General features: G+C 40.4%; 1 protein-coding gene and 1 pseudogene across 3 annotated transcripts in view; one reads left to right on the forward strand and one right to left on the reverse strand.

Annotated features, from left to right (window-relative positions):
- FAT3 (FAT atypical cadherin 3) overlaps positions 1–17,752 on the reverse strand; it is a 658,207-nt gene that overhangs the window by 582,094 nt on the left and 58,361 nt on the right. The window lies entirely within an intron of this gene.
- Positions 14,584–15,324, forward strand: LOC109393976 (40S ribosomal protein S6 pseudogene; annotated as a pseudogene).

Consider the following 17,752-nt stretch of genomic DNA (forward strand, 5'->3'; position numbering starts at 1 on the left):
AGGTCAGTAATGAGGTGAGAAAGGCAGATGAAACACTGAGATCAGCTCCATTTCATTCTGGGCTTCAAAACATCTATTAAATATTTCATGCATCTATTCCACTGATTGTCAAAACCAAGATGGGTCATGGCAAGTTGGACCTGATATACACTCAGCCACTAGCAGCTTCCTAAACTTGCTTTCTACTCTGAGATCATTAGGTACATGGTGGTACCTCAGCATTGCTAGTGCTGTGGTGATACTCATGGCCCGAAATCTGTAGTTGACCTCACACTAGATATGCATCTGCCATGATAGCCAATGTGTAGTAAGCCCTCCTCTGTACACAGTCCAATGAAGTGTTTTGAGAACAGTCTTATTTAACCATCAAACCATCCTTAAAGGCATGCATTATTTCCACTATTTTCCAAAAACTAAGCCATAACAACATTTAGTAATTTACTTAAGGCCATACACCCATTAAGTGAAAAAGCCAGGATTCGAATTCAGTTCTTTCCAACTCCAAAGCCTGTGGTCTTAACCATGTGCTCTTAGCCGCAATTCAGTACTGCTTCCCAAAGACTGCATGGGAATTGGAGCTGGAATTCTGAGTTTTTAACCCAGGGGAAGCTGTAAAAAATATGGGTCTAGAGCTGGACAAAAATATCTCAACTATATTTATGCACTCTGACCCTGACCATGACCACCGAACCAAGAGCAACTACTAATGTAGCCTCCTCCCTCTACTCCTCGTATCCTATCCCCCTATTTACCAAGAGTGGCTGTACCAGACCAACCATCCAAACAACCAAAACCTGGAGCAGGCTGAACTTGATCTGGTACAATGGTGGTTCTCAACCTTGGCTACATATTAGAATCTCAGGCTTGGGTGCCACCCCACAGATTCTACTGGTCTTGGGTGGGACCCAGGTTTTGAAAAATACCCAAGGTGATTCTATTGTGCATCCAAGAATGAGAATTATTGTGTTAAGAGAAAAATGTCAAGGGTTTGAAGCCCTTTCTTTCCACAGTCAGCATAGCAGCTGGCTTCATCTCAAGCTTTTGTGAAGTACATTATTATATCCCTGCTGATGACAGATTGCTCTCTCCAGAAGAGAACAATTTCCTGACTGTACACCTAAATTTAAGGAGAGTGGGAAACAAAAGTAATAGAGGAAAAACTTTTTTCAAAAGACTAAAATGTATTTCTAACCAAATGTAAACATAAAATAACTGATCATAATGGGAGACAATTTTTTTTCCAGCTAAGAGGATGCAATTTTTTTGACATTGCATCCACAGTTCAGTGAAAGAACTGTATTCAGACATCGGCCAGCCCAGGATGGCAAATGTGCAGTTTGCAAATCACTTCTTCCTTTTCCCTCAACTCCCTCTACTCTACCCCCAATAGCCCCCACTAACCCAGCATAGCCTCCGGCTGAGTCCAAATGCAACCTCAGAAACACTTAACATAGGTGCTCCTAGCAGCCTCTATGCACCAACTCTGTGTATAAGCGGAAGAGTGTTTTGCATCCCAGTGTTGCATCTCCAGGTGAAGAATGCTCTCGTTTTGCTTTGTACCCACTAGTTCCACCTACATGTAGAAGAGTTTATGGCAAGTAGTAAAAGCTCAGTAACTGTGAGTTGAATGAGTAAATAAGACAGCAAGATGAAAAACGTATTTGACAGAAAACCTCCAGCTCTCTGATGTCCTTTTCTTAGCAAACTGAGATTTCAGGTTTGTTCCTGATGAGGTGATCAGAAAGACCTTGAGAGAAGAAACCATGCCTATGGCACTGAATAAAGCAAGCACATAGCACTAGGAGCAATCAATACGGATTGATAGAGATTACGTAGCTCTACTAAATCCTTCAAATATTGTTTTAAAGAGACAAGACATAGAAAGAAACAGAGAGAAGTACATGCCTAGAATTAATATCATGACAACTGCCTGACTCCAGGCTCCGCGTTTTATTTATTCATATGCCATCTTTCAAATAAAGGGGGAGATCAAGTAGATTTGTATGGCTTACAAAATTTCATATAATCCAGCAAGAAGATATTAAATAGAACAAAACAAAAAAGACAAAAATATGTTCTATTTCTTTGTGTGAGAGGTAAACAGCAATTTACAGCCAACTCTTGATTGTCACCCCCTTCTTCTGTCTGATACGTAGTTGTGTTTGAAGGTGTAACTCACACATCACTTCCCAGTGGATGTTCTCTCACTTACAGTCCTATGTAGGTCCATGCTTAATTCCACTGTGGCATGATACAGCAATTGCTTATGGATATGTCTCCATCCCTTGGACTCCTGAGCAGTACAACAGCAGTGGGCACCTAATAATGTTTGTTGGACAAGTGTGATGGACTGAAGATCATGGCCCCTCAAATTCGTATGCTGAAGTGCTAACCCCCAGTGTGGCTGTATTTAGAGATGGGGCCTATGAGGAAATAATTAAGGATGGGGCCCCGATCCTCAGATAGAATTAGTGTCCTTATAAGAAGAGACACCAAAGAACTCTAAGGATCTCTCTCTCTCTCTCTTTTCCCACTGTCACTAGTGTTCACTCACCAAGGAAAGGCCATGTGAGGACAAAGTGAGAAGGCAGCTGTCTGTAAGCCAGAAAGATGGCCCTCACCAGAAACTGAATCAGCTAAAAACTTGATCTTGGACTTCCAGCCTCCAGAACAGTGAGAAACTAAATTTCTGTAGTTTAAACCACCCAGTCCATGGTATTCTGTTATAGCAGCCTGAGCTGACTAAGGCAATAAAAATTGATGAGCTCAATAATGTGGTGGAAAAGCCACTTCATTAGAAACCTCGATCTCCATCCAACTATGTACTCGTCAGAAAGCGACTTTAGTCCAGTGGTTCATTTCCTCATCTCTCATATGGACAAGAGAAAATCTCCTTTATCTACAGCATCTTAGTGATGCTGCAGGGATCACAGAAGCTCTGGATAATTAAAGAGTTTTATGAGCACAGGGCTGTGCAGCATTATTATAAACAGAGCTGGGTCCCTTCCTGTGTGCTCTGACAATCAGTCTCCAGTGGCCCTGAGTGCCAGAAGGCCTCCTTCTCCTCCCCTGGAGGCCTCTCTCGCCCCACAAGGCCATTATTTTCTAATTGCTCAATTAAGAAAACTGATGGCTAACACATGAAGTCTGAGGTTATGTTCTGTATATTCAAATTGGATAAGAAAAAAATTAGGTAGTATCTGAGGCTTCACTTCACAATGGTAACTGGTTATGTACCAGGGTCAGGTCGTGGTGGGCATGGTTATAATTTTCTTCTTTAGATTCGTATTTATTCTCTACATTTTCCACAATTGAATTAATTTTGAATTAAGAGAAAGAAAAAACACAGGATAAAGGCTATCGACTGTTCTAAAGAAAAGACTGACATCGTGCATAGCCTCCTCACAACTGCCCCCACCCTCTGTGAGAACAGAGGAGAGCAGGCCACGTGGAAGGCCTCACCACCCCTCCACAGCGTACCCTCATGTCTGTACCTTCATCTCTGTTTTCCACTCCTGCCCTCGCTCACAAAACCAAAAAAAGCCCTGGGAAATCACCTGCCACAGCTTCCAAATTGCCCTTCTCCTCCATTGGTTGAGGTCATTGAGGGCTGATTTTACTCCAAAGTGCTCAGGAGGTCCCAACCCCATCACTCTGCCTTAAAATACCTCCGATTCCAGAGCTCAGTAGGAAATGTCAGCTTGTGCATGAAGCACACATCCAGCCCCCTGCCAGGCACATAGAAGGCTCTCAATAAATGTCAGTTCCTTTCCTTCCTACTGGGCCCCACACTTAAACCCCCCTTTTAAATAAAAGTGTCATTTCAGCTGGGCAGAATTTGCCATATGTAATACTGTCTAAAACTTTTCTATACAGTCACGCAAATATGCAGGGACATAAAATAGATTTGCTCAATAAACACTGTAGCATCTCCATTCTGTGTTTTAAAACTATACATGCTAATTTTCTGGAAGACAGAAGGCGAATGTCACACAAATTAAGTTTCCTCATAGACAAAAGCAGCTGTCTCACCTCACTTACCATCCCCATGGTCATGTTCAACAGCTCTAGCTTTCAACCCACTGCTGGAGGTATGTTTAAATTTGAAGAAAAATACAATTCTGGACATCTGGATTCATTAAAAAATAGCCTAGCCCCTTCTCTCCCTAAGGATAATAATGATAAACTCATACTTAATGTAGTCACACACTTATACTAAAGATACACACAGCATATTTTTAAAAATATCTTTTGTTTATCATTAGTCTAAGAATATGTTTAACTAGCAGGCTGTGTCTTGATTACAGGCCATCGATATCCATTAATAAATACACTTGTGGGTTTCACATCCATGGTTAAATTTTGCCTTGTAATAAATAATAGGGATTAAAAGGTTGACCAAACTTTCGTAGGCTAGCATCCACAGACACTATTACTTACAAAAATTAATATTTTGTTTCAGGGAATAAACCACAAACATAAAAGCAAATCATGATACCGCTAACTGTCCTTACTTTCACTGGAAAAAATAATTGCAAATTTTCAGTTGAATTCTCTCTCTTGGGCTAAATCTTAAAATGCAAGTAAAGTTCACCAGAGGAACGTGAACAAAGAGTTTAACAGGAGAGGGAGCAGAGCATGCAAATGTCCAGAATGAGGAAGAGAACAATGTGTGTTTGTTTCCTAAGGGTTGGAACACAAATGATGACAGAAGTGTTACATGATCTCTAAAATCCATTTCAGTTCTGAAATCCTCTGATTTTGGTGATCAGAGTACATTGGGATTTTCTCTGTGGCTCAGATCTAGGAAAGCAAACATATACAGAATAGAGTAGACATATGGCTACACACTGAGACAAAATCCCTTTGTCCAGAGAGAGGTAGGGGGCACCCACTATATCTGTGTCCAGCAAAGTTAGAGACTCTGGTCTGCTTTCCAACTGAGTTTCCCATTAGGTAGACGTCCTCTCCTCCCCAACCTGAAGCACAGAGCTGGCCCCAAAGCTGTGGGTATGGATTGGATACTGTCCCAATCCTTGAGGAAGGGAGACATGCTATTCTTATCCTGCCCTCTCTACTCCCCCAGCAGGGCCTGATTTCATGAAGGCAAGTGTCAGGATCACAACAAAGATGGGAAAGGAAAGTGAACACCTGAGGAGTCAATCCCTCCAACAGAGCTGAGTGGTTAAGACACCTCCGAACTTGACCACCTACTAACCTTTGAACTTGACAAGTTACTTTAAACCTTAGGGTCCTCATTTACAAAATGACAAAAATACAAAAATACCCACTACCTCACAGGATACAAGAGAGAGTGAGAGAGAGAGAGAATAAAAAGCATTTACCAGGGCATAACCCATAAAAGCACAATGAGTGTTAGATATTTTGCTATGGTTGTTCTCTTAAAATGATAGTTGAGATGTATCTGGCTTCCCACATATCTTTGCAAGTCCAAGCCTTTCATGGTAGTATTTATAATACCATCATTATAATTATGTGAAAATCCCCTGATTAGACTAAAGAAGTCACACTGGTGTTCTAAGGTGGCTGGTGTGCAGCTGAAGAAAACCATATAAACTAAATCTATTCCTTCTGCTGATGAGCTTGGGATATGTCTTATTAAATATGAATATCACAGAAAACAGACCCTTTGGGCCATGAAAAGGCAGATTTCACTGGAAAACATTCATTCATTTATTCAAGGTACTGATGGCTTATTATGGGTCAAGCACCATTAAGGAGCTACTGATACAGGCCCGGACAAAAAAACAGATGATAATCTTTGCCCCAGAGGGTTTACATTCTAGTGGAGGGAGACCGAAAAGGAGTGAAGAAAATAACTGAAATATATGATGATAAGAACTATGGAGAGAAAGAAGGCAGGAAAGGGAGAAAGATAGGCAACGCTGGGGACAGGTTACAATTTTCTTTCTTTCTTTCTTTCTTTCTTTCCTTCTTTTTTAATTTATTGAGGTGACATTGGTTAGTAAAATTTCATAGGTTTCAAGTGTACAATTCTGTAATACATCATCTATATATCACATTGTGTGCCCACCACCCAGAGTCAGTTCTCCTTCCATCACCATATATTTGACCCCCTTTACCCTCTTCTACCATCTCCCCTCCCCACTCACCCTCTGGTAACCACTAAACAGGTTACAATTTTCAACAGGGCATTCAGGTGAGGCACCACTGAGAAAGTGACACTTGAATCAACACATGAAGTAAGAAAGCGAACCATGTGGATATGTGGGGAAAGATGACACCAGGCTGAAGATGCAGCAAAAGTAAAGGCCCTTAGGTGGGAGCAGGCCTGGTGTGCTCAGAAACAGGAATGAGAGCCGTGTGACAAGCGTCAGTGAGCTAGAGCATGGTAAAGACAAAGTTGGAGAGAAACAAGAGGTCAGATTATGTCGAGTCTTTGTGAAGTTTACTCTGAGTTACATAGGAAGTCATTAGCATTTTGAGCAGGGGAGAGATATGATCTGACTAATGTTTAGCAATATTACTGAGCTGAGGTATTGAAAACAGATCACAGCAAAGAAGGATAGAAGCAAAAAGACCAGTTAAAAATGGTCAGGTTCTGGAAATATGTGTCTGTGTCTATGTGTCTATGTGTCTATGTGTCTATGTGTCTATGTGTCTATGTCTATGTCTATGTCTACACACACACACACACACACACACACACACACACATAGAAATGAGGTGTGATAAAAAAACTACAGTGAATGCTGCTGCCGAGTGCCATCCAATGGAAAGACAGGGACCTTCAATATGGGAAGCAGTGTGCCAAACCTTACTAATAGTATGTGACAAGTTTCAACTTGTTTGGTGCAGTCAGTTGGGTGTGAGCTATGGTTGAGAGAACATGTGTTTTAAAGTGTGCTATAAATCATCCTCCATCATGACAACGCTCCGTGTCACACATTGCTTCTGGTACGGCAATTTCTGTCAAATAAAAATGTTGCGGTGTATCTTCATCCACCTTATTTACCGGATCTGGCACTGTGCAACTTCTGGCTCTTCCCCAAAGTCAAAATGACCATGAAAAGTAAACATTTTGAATCTATGCAGGACATCAAGGCAGCCACCACAGCCCAACTAAAGACACTCACAAAAGAGGACTTCCAGAACTGCTTCAGAAAGTGGCAAGAATGATGTGATAAGCATGTTTGAAGCAAGGGGGAATATTTTGAGAGGGATTAATGGTAATGTGTCTTTTACTGTAATAAATCTTATTTTATTTAAACATTCACTGTAGCTTTTTATCATAACTCATGTGTATGTATGTATATGTATATAAATATACATAAATATAACATATAATTCATAATTTTATAAATATATGATAAATAAAAATATATAATTTATAGACTTACATTATAACATATAAAGCATTTACTATTAAACATATACATATATGTGTAATATATACGTATATATACATATATGTAATATATACACACACACACACATATATATATATATATATATATATATATATATACACATATGTATGTATATATATAATGGAGACTTCAGGCTGAAAGGATGGAGCTGCCATTACTGAGCTGAGACACGGAAGATGGCAGAAGAAGCAAGTATGTGGATAAAGACGTGGAGATCCATCCTGGACTTGTTAAGTTCTAGATACCCTTTAAAGATCTCATTTGAATGTTGAATGAACTACTGAATATATGATTCTGGAGAATGAGAGAGTACCAGGCTGGATCTCCACATTCAGGATGTACAGATGGCATAAAAGGCCTTGAGGTTGGAGGAGATCACAAGTGGAGTGAATCTTGTTTCAGAAAAGAAGGGGTCTGAAAACTGATCCCAGGACACTCCAGTGTTTAGCAATAAGGGAGATCAGGAGACATCAGCAAAAGAGGCTGAAAAGGAAAGGGCAAAGTAGTGGGAGGAAAGCCAGTGTTTTCTTTGATGAAGGATGTGTCTTAAGGTAGAGGGGAAGGATTGATTGTGTCAAATGCTGCTGATAGGGCAGAGTACTGACCACTGTATATAGCAACATGGGTCACTGATGAGAACAGTTTCAGTGGCGTGATGAGGACAAAAATCTGATTGGGTTGGAGCTAAAAGAGTATGGATGGAAAGGGAGTAAAAGAAACAAGAATAATCAACTCTTTAAGGAGTTTTACTGAAAGGGGGAGCAAAAAATGGGGCAGCATCTGAAGGAAGATGCAAACTCTTTTGTTTTTTTAAGATGAGAAAGGTTACAAATACATGTATACCATTAGGAAGTAATGCGAAGTAAGCATGGAATGATGCAGCAAAGACAGAGAGGGAACAGTCATTTCCATTCAGAATCAAGCCCAGAAACGGATCTCAAAACTGGAACCCAGAATAAAACACAGGTAAGAGGCAAGGAAAATGGGATGCCTCCAAATTGACAAGCACTGGAGTGGGACCTAGGGATTAACCCTTTACACACTGAATATTTCCAAACTACCAGACGACAAGTGTGACTAAAACCACAAAGGAGGTAACTGAAAGAACGCTGTGCTCTTGGAAGGACCACAAAAGGGTTATCTATCATTGTTTTCACAGCCCTGCACCACTCTGCCTGAAGCACTGACCTAGCCCTCTGTCTCCTGAGCCCTGCAGGCAGGGCCTGGAGCTCACAGCAGATTATTGTTCAGGCTCCAGCAGTTCTGCAGAGGCAGTGTTGTCAGCACATTCAACAGGAAACCTTTCGTTTTCTAGATCAGGGATAACTACCCTTCACCAAAGAGCTAACCAAGTGTGTGGTCTGGCAAGCGTGGAAGATAAAAAAATGCAAATATTTGACTTATGGTGCTCATGCCCTAGCAACATTTTTCGAATACTCAATCATGGGAACATCAGAGAATTCCAGATGCTGTAGGTGTGTTTTAGTTTAAACAAGGTCCTAGTCTTTATAAAATTCCAAATTTGAGGGGTGGGGGCAAACATGCAAATGTATAAAATGCATACACAAACAGATTGATAAGAATGAACATTTAAAACACAGGATGCATACATTCATTCATTTATTTATGTTCTGCCTTGTTCCAGGGAAGATTTAAGATGAGGAAATGCATAAATAAGCAGCATCAGAACTGAAGGACAGATGCCACAAACAGTGTCAGGTAATGACTGGCTCTAAGGCTCCCGGAGGTTCCTTGATCACTCTGAGCCACAGTTTCCTCAAAAGAGGGGACAGAACCAGGTGACCTCAGGGCCTCCTCCACCTCACCACTTTTTTGACCTCACAACTCGCCTTATTTCCCAAAAGATGTTTCTCAGCCCAGCAGTGACTTTTGTTTTACAAAATGCATGCCTCCATGCCTATGCCTATATCATAGACAACTCATTTGCTCTGACACTATTCTGCGGCTGCCCAATGACTGCAAAATCAGGCCACGTTAACAAATGCAACTGCCCCCAATTCCACAGCCATTCCAACATGTTCAGTTCACAGCAGACACATTCCAGAAGACCTGCCCCTGGCACAGGTGGCATTTCCAGGTAGGTTGGCTCTTTCAAGGCCAGCGGCACAATGTTGAAAGCCTGGGAGGGAGGGCTGGGCAACAATAACAAAAATCAGCAGCTTATAAATCCAATGCAACAAACCAACTCATGGGGAGCAGAGCTTACTTCTTAAGTAAATGCCATGGCTGCTAGTTGAAGATTAAAAGAAAGATACCTCGGGATCACTTAGAGAGAAACACAAGTATTTGGAAGGGTGAAGAGAGACCTTAACCAATTAGGAAAAATGTGAAATAGAAGATTTGGAAGGTTTGAGATCTACTGATTATTTCTGCACATAATTCTACCTCTTGACGGTGGCATTTCTGATTGAAACATTAAGATGGGAAACTCAAGTCCCAAGTAAGAGCTAAATATGGCTAGGCTACAGTACAAAATATTATACTGTACACTGGGTAGAAATAGAAATTATAAAGGACCCGTGGTGCCTCTGAACAAGTTTCTCAACTGCACTGTACATTTACTACCTCAGATATCACAGCAGGTTTTCACTCCAAACCACCCAAGTATGTAGATTTTTAAACACCACTTAAACGATCTTTCCCCAAAAGAATTAAATTACCATTTATAGCCTATTGCTCTATTAAAAATTAATGAATTTACTAGCGCCTAGGATGGAGGCCTTCATTTGTTTCATAATGAAAAAAAAAAAAGCTTTGATCTGCAATTCTCCAAGGCTGTGATTGTTTTTATTCTTCAGTTCTCCTCATTAAAAATAAATACTTCCATTTTCTAAGATACACCTGCAAAGCACTTAAAACACCCATCTGAACAATAGGAAACCTATTTTCATCTTCCCGCAAAAGAATCTACTGTTGAAAGTGCTCCAGCAGTGGGCAAAGCACTTTTCTTCAGTACCCAGGCACCATTCTGGGTGGTGAAGGACCAAAATTGAAGGTTTGCAACTAATCAGTATTTATAGAGCAAGCTCAAAGGGCAACTCCTTAAAACTGAAGATCTGAGCTATAATCAGAATTCTTCACATATTGCCTTTTGCTCAAGAGGGAGTAAGACGCCAACGTGAAGTCACAGTTTGATTCATTGAATACGTCAGGCTATACCCCTAATGCAGTCAAACCACCAGGAGCACCTTTTCTCTAACAGATGCCACAGGCTTAATGGCAAAAGGTAAATGAACTCTAAGTACATAACCAAAAACAATGGCTGGTCACAGCTAGCGTTTTTTTCTCCCATGCTATCACTAGAGTAAAATGCTCACAACTAGGCTCTAAGTGTTTTATGCATTATTAAGACAAGGGAATTGTGAGGCCTTTCAAAAAATGAATCAGTTGTCAGAACTCTCGCTAATTCAAATGTAGTCATTCAGGAAAACAGCTACACCAAAAACATGCTCTATATTTGAATAACATGACCCATTCCACTTCAGTAATTATTTGCTAATGATTACATAAAGGACTGAAGGAACAAATGGAGTGAGTTCCCTCAGTGTGTACGAGGGAAGGTTTCTCAAAGCTATTTCCAGAATCTGGGCATTCACATCCATTACTCACTGCAAGATTATCCAGGCTTCTGCAACGTGAAATTTAGAATAATCAAAAACCATGGACTGATCTTGTCACTGGCAGTGATTGCTTGTCTAGCAGTCGATAAAACAGACTTGAACCTTGAATTGTTCCAATCCACAGACACTGCATACTGAATCTCTGCAATAAATCTTCTGCTGGGCTGACAAAGCGTCCCCAGCAATGTGTATCCCCACTGCCAAAACTGGGGAGAGTTTCCCATTAGGAAGCGTCTCTGAGTTAAAGCCTCGGGCCAACAGCAAAGGGAGGCAGTCAGTCTCCAGGGAGGGGAGGGGAATCACGCTGTTGTTAAGCAGCAATTTTTGCCAACACTCTCATCTTGGGGAAGAGTGTTAGCAACGGGACTTGAGAGTGCTGTCAAGCTGTTTACCCACTGCCTGCCATGCTGCCCACCCCTCATTATCCCCCAAGCAGGGGCAGGGAAGCAAGGTGGAACAGTGTAGACCCTAGAGTACAAAACAGAATCCCCCAAATGAGCTACACTGCCATTTCCACCTTCGACTTCCTCCAACGTTCATACGTAAATACATAAGTGATGAAAGAGAATTTTTCTTAATTTTGGCACTGAATTAAAAATATACAAATGCCTCCTCTTATGAGACAAAATACTGACATGTACAACAGAACCAGATATAAGACACTTCTGCCAAGACGACTGCTTTTCTTGAAGTATAAAGAAAAATACTTTCAAATGTGGCTAAGCTAGATTATTTCATAAAAAACAGAGGAGACCTAACTGCCTGTCCCTAGATGTCACACCGATGATCAAATATCCATTTGAGTAGATTCCTCAAATGAGCTGCACTGGAGCTGCAAGAAGGGGATGACTCTCTGAGTAGAACATGTGGAGCACTTCACAATCTGTAATGTGTTTTACTTCTGCCCAGTATCCTAACTCTTTCACATCCCTACACACATAAAAACTTGTGCGGCAGAGTCAATTATCTCCATTCTAGAAAGGCTAACCATTTGGCAAAACAATAATAATAATAATAATAATAATAATAGGTACCATGGTAATAGATAACAGCTTAGTAAAAACTGGATATGCATACAAGTGTGTGTCTAATTAGAAGAACAAACAGACTGTGTATGTCTTCAGAAGTTATAATCTTAGCTATGCACATGCAACTCATAAGCAGAGCTCACAAAGCTGTCTTAGATACTCTGCACTCCTCCCTGATCAAAACTGGAAGACATCAATCTCTGACTTCATCATGCAACTTCAACTTTCCTGAATACTCCCCAATTTATGTCCCAGAGACAACCACTAATTTGATGACAGTCAGCTGCCCTCCTCTGTTTCTAATCCCTCCCATTCTCGCTGCATAAAGAAACCAGGAAAATAATACCTGTAATGTCATTTTCCTAATAGAAAATTCTATCACCGATGAGCTATGATCATCTAACTCCATCTAGATGAAAACTCCTGTTTCTGATGTCCCCGAGGTAATATCATCTTTGGCTATATTTCAGCAATTCAATTCCACTCAGATGATATTTATAGATGATCTGCCATGTGCCAGCACTGCACTCGATCTGGAGAAACAAAGAAGCATCAGCCAGTTGCAGCCATCTGTGGAGAAGACTGACCTGAAAGCATTCCTAGGACAATATTTGAGGTACTATGTTGGAAGCACATGCAAAGAGCTAGGGGGCAGAGCAATCAAGTCCTCCTAGCACTCAGCCTCTGCAAAGTTCATCTTAAAAAATCCAACACAGGTCTGTTCAAACACAGCATGCCCAAGACTGACCAATGAAAAGAAAATGCAAGAACCTGAGGGTGGAATGGACCCATTCCAAGAGCCCTGGCTGCCTTCCCATCCTTGTCCTTCTCAGCCTGAGCTCAGTGAAGGATTTTCCAGGCTCTAATCCTCACACATGATATGCCCATTCTGACTCCATTCTGAACTGCTTTCTTTACCTTAAAACCTAAGAGATGGAATCTTTCGAATTGGTGAAAAGGCCAGCGAGCGGTAACATTATTGGCCAGTCTTTCCCTTCTCTGGAAAATTTATATCAAGCCCCTAGCTCCTTTTCAAACATTATTTTGTACCTTTGTGAATCCCACACTCCATTCAAAAAGAATCAGTTCTGGAATCACAGACTTTGTGATTTCCCATTTCCATACCTTTGCTATGCTGCATCCATAGCTGTAATGCCTTCCATCCCTTTTCTACGTGTCCATCCTTCAAAGCCAGCTCAAATGCCACCTCCTCTACCACTCTCCCAATGGAAGTGCACTTGATTCTGCACCTAACTTTCTTTTTATTTATTCACCACACATTTATCAAGAACCTAGCCTGTGCTATGTTTGGTACTAGGGAGGTAGAGATGAATAGAATTTGCTCCACGTCCTCAGGAAATTCATAGGCGTGTACATATCATGTATAAACGCAATGCAATGGATAAGAGATTTAACAAAGTCTCAATAAACCTTTTGTGTCCCAAGATCCAAACGAAAGAATATCATCTGCTTGTGTAGGTCAGCAGAGGCTTTAAGGAAGAGGTCTTATCATCCCTTTTAGACCTTAAACTACTGTAGGGCAAGGTCAGTGTCTGGTTCGTGTCTTTCAAGGTCTACTAACCCAATAAACAATCTATGAAAATAAAGGAATTAATGCATGGATGAATGAATGCTGTATCAAATTTGCCCTGTGGCTTCCACTTCACACAAGGCCATTTTAACAAATACTTCCAGAAAGCACAAGAGTTCCAATCTCGCTGAGAAAAGGTAGAGGTATATCATTTAGCTGTTCCTGAATTGAAGGGGCAACCAGAAGCTTCTTCAAGTGAACAGGTCATCATTAACTGTAAAAGCTGCAAAAGAAACTGGACTCAACTCTTTGGGGCATTCACTGAACTTCTAGCTAAAAAGTCTATGCAACCCAAACCATGAAAACTAACAAGTAGAAAATCTAGGAGGTGTCCTGAGAGAGAGCCAGGCTTACCTGACTGTCACAGCACCTATGACACTTCAGAAAATGATTTAAGGTTTAATTCTTGAGGTGGTAGTTTGTGGTGTCAAACATTTTAACTGATGAACTTTATAATACTCCAAACTACATGTCAAGTAAAACACCTGAATGCCTCTCAATCCAGGGGCAAAGCTTACCACTGATAAATCTCAGATTTGGTTTTGATTTAATGGGAATAAAATGGTTAGTGGTATAATCTTTTCTGGGGAGACAATGCCAAGATGATGGAAACAGACTTTCCAGAGAACTGGCCTGACACAGAGCACTGAGCTAGGATTTGCACAGCAGCAGGGTTCTGAAGGTCATCTTCTAGTACCAACTCAATAACTTAATTGTGTTATGTGACTATGGAGAAATCATTCAATCTCTATACCTTAGTTTTCTCATCTATAAAACCAGGATAAGCATGCTTACCTCAAAGGCTTATTTTTAAATGTTAAATCAAATTGTAAATTTCAGATAAATGCAATGGATAAAAAACAGAGTTGACTCTTTTTCGTGGTGCCTCGGAAACCGTCAGCTACTTCAAGATGAAGCTGAACATATCTTTCACAGCCACTGGCTGCCACAAACTCATTGAAGTGGATGACGAATGAAAACTTTGTACGTTTTATGAGAAGCGTATGGCCACAGGAGTTGCTGGTGATGCTCTGGGTGAAGAATGGAAGGGTTATGTGGTTCGAATCAGTGGTGGGAACGACAAACAAGGTTTCCTCATGAAGCAGGGTGTCTTGACCCATGGCTGTGTCCTGAGTAAGGGGCATTCCTGTTATAGACCAAGGAGGACTGGAGAAAAAAAGCGCAAATCTGTTCGGGGTTGCATTGTGGATGCCAATCTGTGTGTTCTCAACTTGGTCATTGTAAAAAAAGGGGAAAAAGATATTCCTGGTCTCACTGATACTACTGTGCCTCGTCGCCTAGGGCCCAAAAGAGCTAGCAGAATCCGCAAACTTTTCAGTCTCTCTAAAGAAGATGATGTCCGCCAGTATGTTGTGGGAAAGCCCCTAAACAAAGAAGGTCAGAAACCTAGGACCAAAGCACCCAAGATTCAGTGTCTTGTTACTCCACGAGGCCTGCAACACAAACGTCGGTGTATTGCTCTGAAGAAACAGCATACTAAGAAAAATAAGGAAGAGGCTGCAGAATCTGCTAAACTTTTGGCCAAGAGAATGAAGGAGGCCAAAGAAAAACGCCAGGAACAGATCGCCAAAAGATGCAGGCTGTCCTCTCTGAGAGTTTCTACCTTTAAGTCTGAGTCCAGTCAAAAATGAGATTTTTTTAAGAGTAACAAATACATTTAAGACCAGACATTAAAAAAAAAAAAAATTGAGTTGATGGTGAATGAAATGCTAAGATGACCAACCTTCACAGCAAAGTTAATGTTAAATACAGACTAATATTTTCTAAACAGCCTAATTACCGTAGGCCAAGAAGAATTATTATTCTTGTTCTACAAATGAAAAAAGTGTAAGAAACTGAGTACTACTGATTTTATCTTCACAATGTCTTTTTTGCACCATGTTAATTTGTAAACTCTCACACTCCATGGATATAATACTGACTGCCACTGAAACCCAGCCCATACTTAATCAGTTCATATTAGGTGGATTTCAGAAGGTTCCCAACTGATTTCTCTGCTTTCTGTACCTCTCTTTGACTCCTGTTATTCCTTACTACAAATCACCTTTCTCAAGATTTTACAACATCGTCTTACTCATTATCCACTGGGATGCTCATGCCTTTATGTAAAATTCCAAACACTGTCTTTCAATTCCCACCCATATCCTTATTTTAACCTAAGGCTAATAACCTCTTTATGTCCTCAAAATTCATTTTGTCACATCTCGTTTTTGTTTTTCACTCTGGCCATCCCCATGGTCTACTTTTCCTCTACTACTCTCCAGATCTTACCCATGTTTCAAAACTCAGCTCATATTTTACTTCCTCCAAGGAGCCTCTGTACATACACCTAGTGGAAATCAAGTCTTCTGCTCTTCACACTCACCCTGGACATTGTCAGTATATTTCTCATTGCACTTCTCAATGCTCATGCTATATCATGTCTAGATACAGTGTCTCTTATATGAGACTGAGAAATAATTCTGTGGACCATAAGCCATGCTTTGTCATCTTTTATTTATCTACAATTCTCTTCACAGTGCTTTACAAATAGTAAGCATTTAGTACCTACTTGTTGAAGTGAATGGAACTGAATGCATTCATCCTTCACTGATTATTCCACAAATATTTGCTGAATCCTTTTATCCTGTCCAGGCACAATCATAGGCTCTGGGGATACAGCTGGGAACAAAACTAACATTCAGCTCTACTGCCTATTGAAGGTTATAGATAAATAGTAAATCACTTAGTATGCCTGATGCGGATGATTACCATAGAGCAAAATAAAATAAAATAAAAACCAGATCAGAGACATGTGAAGTTCCAGGGCAAAAAATAAAAATAAAAATAAAAAATCAATTTTAAATTGATTGGTCAGGAAAGGCCCAAATGAGAAAAATTTATAAAGAAGAATTGGTGATGAGAGAAAAAAAATATCATTTACACAGAGCATCAACTATGTCCAAAAATATCATTAGACACTGTGAAGGACTGGAATCTAAACGAGACATGCTTCACACTGTTGAGGATCCTTAAAGTCTCATAACAGGATAACAAACAGACAAAAAATAACTAATACTGGCAGAGGTCAAGAAATCCTGATAAAGAGATTTGAAATCTCTGATCAGACTAGAGGCATTAGGAAGAGGTTCAAAGAGCTGATGGCATTTGAAACAGGCCTGAAGGAAGGGCACCATTTGGACAGGTCAGACGGTGGGGATGGGAACTTGAAGAGTAGGACCTTTGACTATGAGGACTCTAGTTTAAGTTCTAGAAGGAGTAATCGAAACATACAGTCATTTCTTCCAGGTCTCCATGTTCTCCAGGTCTGCTGGTATTACCAGTGGACTATGAATTGATTAGGGTAGCTGTCTTACTCCAGAAGAATCTCCATTTCCAGTTTATTGATTCACCACCTTTGACTGGGCACTCACTATACTATAGGGCATTACTGTGCTAGGCTCTGAGGAAAAGTAATTTAAGCTGGACTCATGCCTAACCTTTAGAAATTGATAGTCTAGGATTGGGGAGAGATGACTAAATCAGTGATTAGCATTCAGTGGCACAGACACACACCTGAAGTTAAGCCAGGCCTGTGGAAATGCAGAGAAGCATCCTGATTTACAGGGGAGTTCATGGGAGGCTTCCCGGGCAGGTGGGTCCTTGAACTCATTTGCATGTGTCTAATTAGAAATGTTGTCTTGATTATAGAACGCACTTACACTTGCAGAACCTTGGAAAACATAATAAATTTTAATAGAAAGAAAAAATTACAATCACCTATATAATTCTACCACCCAAAGAGCTTCTACCAGTTTTAAAATACTTCCTTCCAGTGATATTTGCAATCTCTCTCTTCCCCTCCTCACTAAATACAGCAACAGACGCTAAAATATAAATGAAAAAATATATATATATGTATTTGCGTTTCAGTTTTTTACATTTTTCCTATAGATCTTCTCTAATGTTACCAAACATCTATGAAATTAGAAATCTAAGAGCTATGTAATAGTGCATAGTATTTATTAAACCATTTCCCTGCTATGGGATATTTTAGTTGCTTCAAATACAATATTTTTT

Source organism: Hipposideros armiger, unplaced genomic scaffold (genome assembly GCF_001890085.2).
Source record: "Hipposideros armiger isolate ML-2016 unplaced genomic scaffold, ASM189008v1 scaffold_402, whole genome shotgun sequence".
In the NCBI taxonomy this organism is placed as follows: domain Eukaryota; kingdom Metazoa; phylum Chordata; class Mammalia; order Chiroptera; family Hipposideridae; genus Hipposideros; species Hipposideros armiger.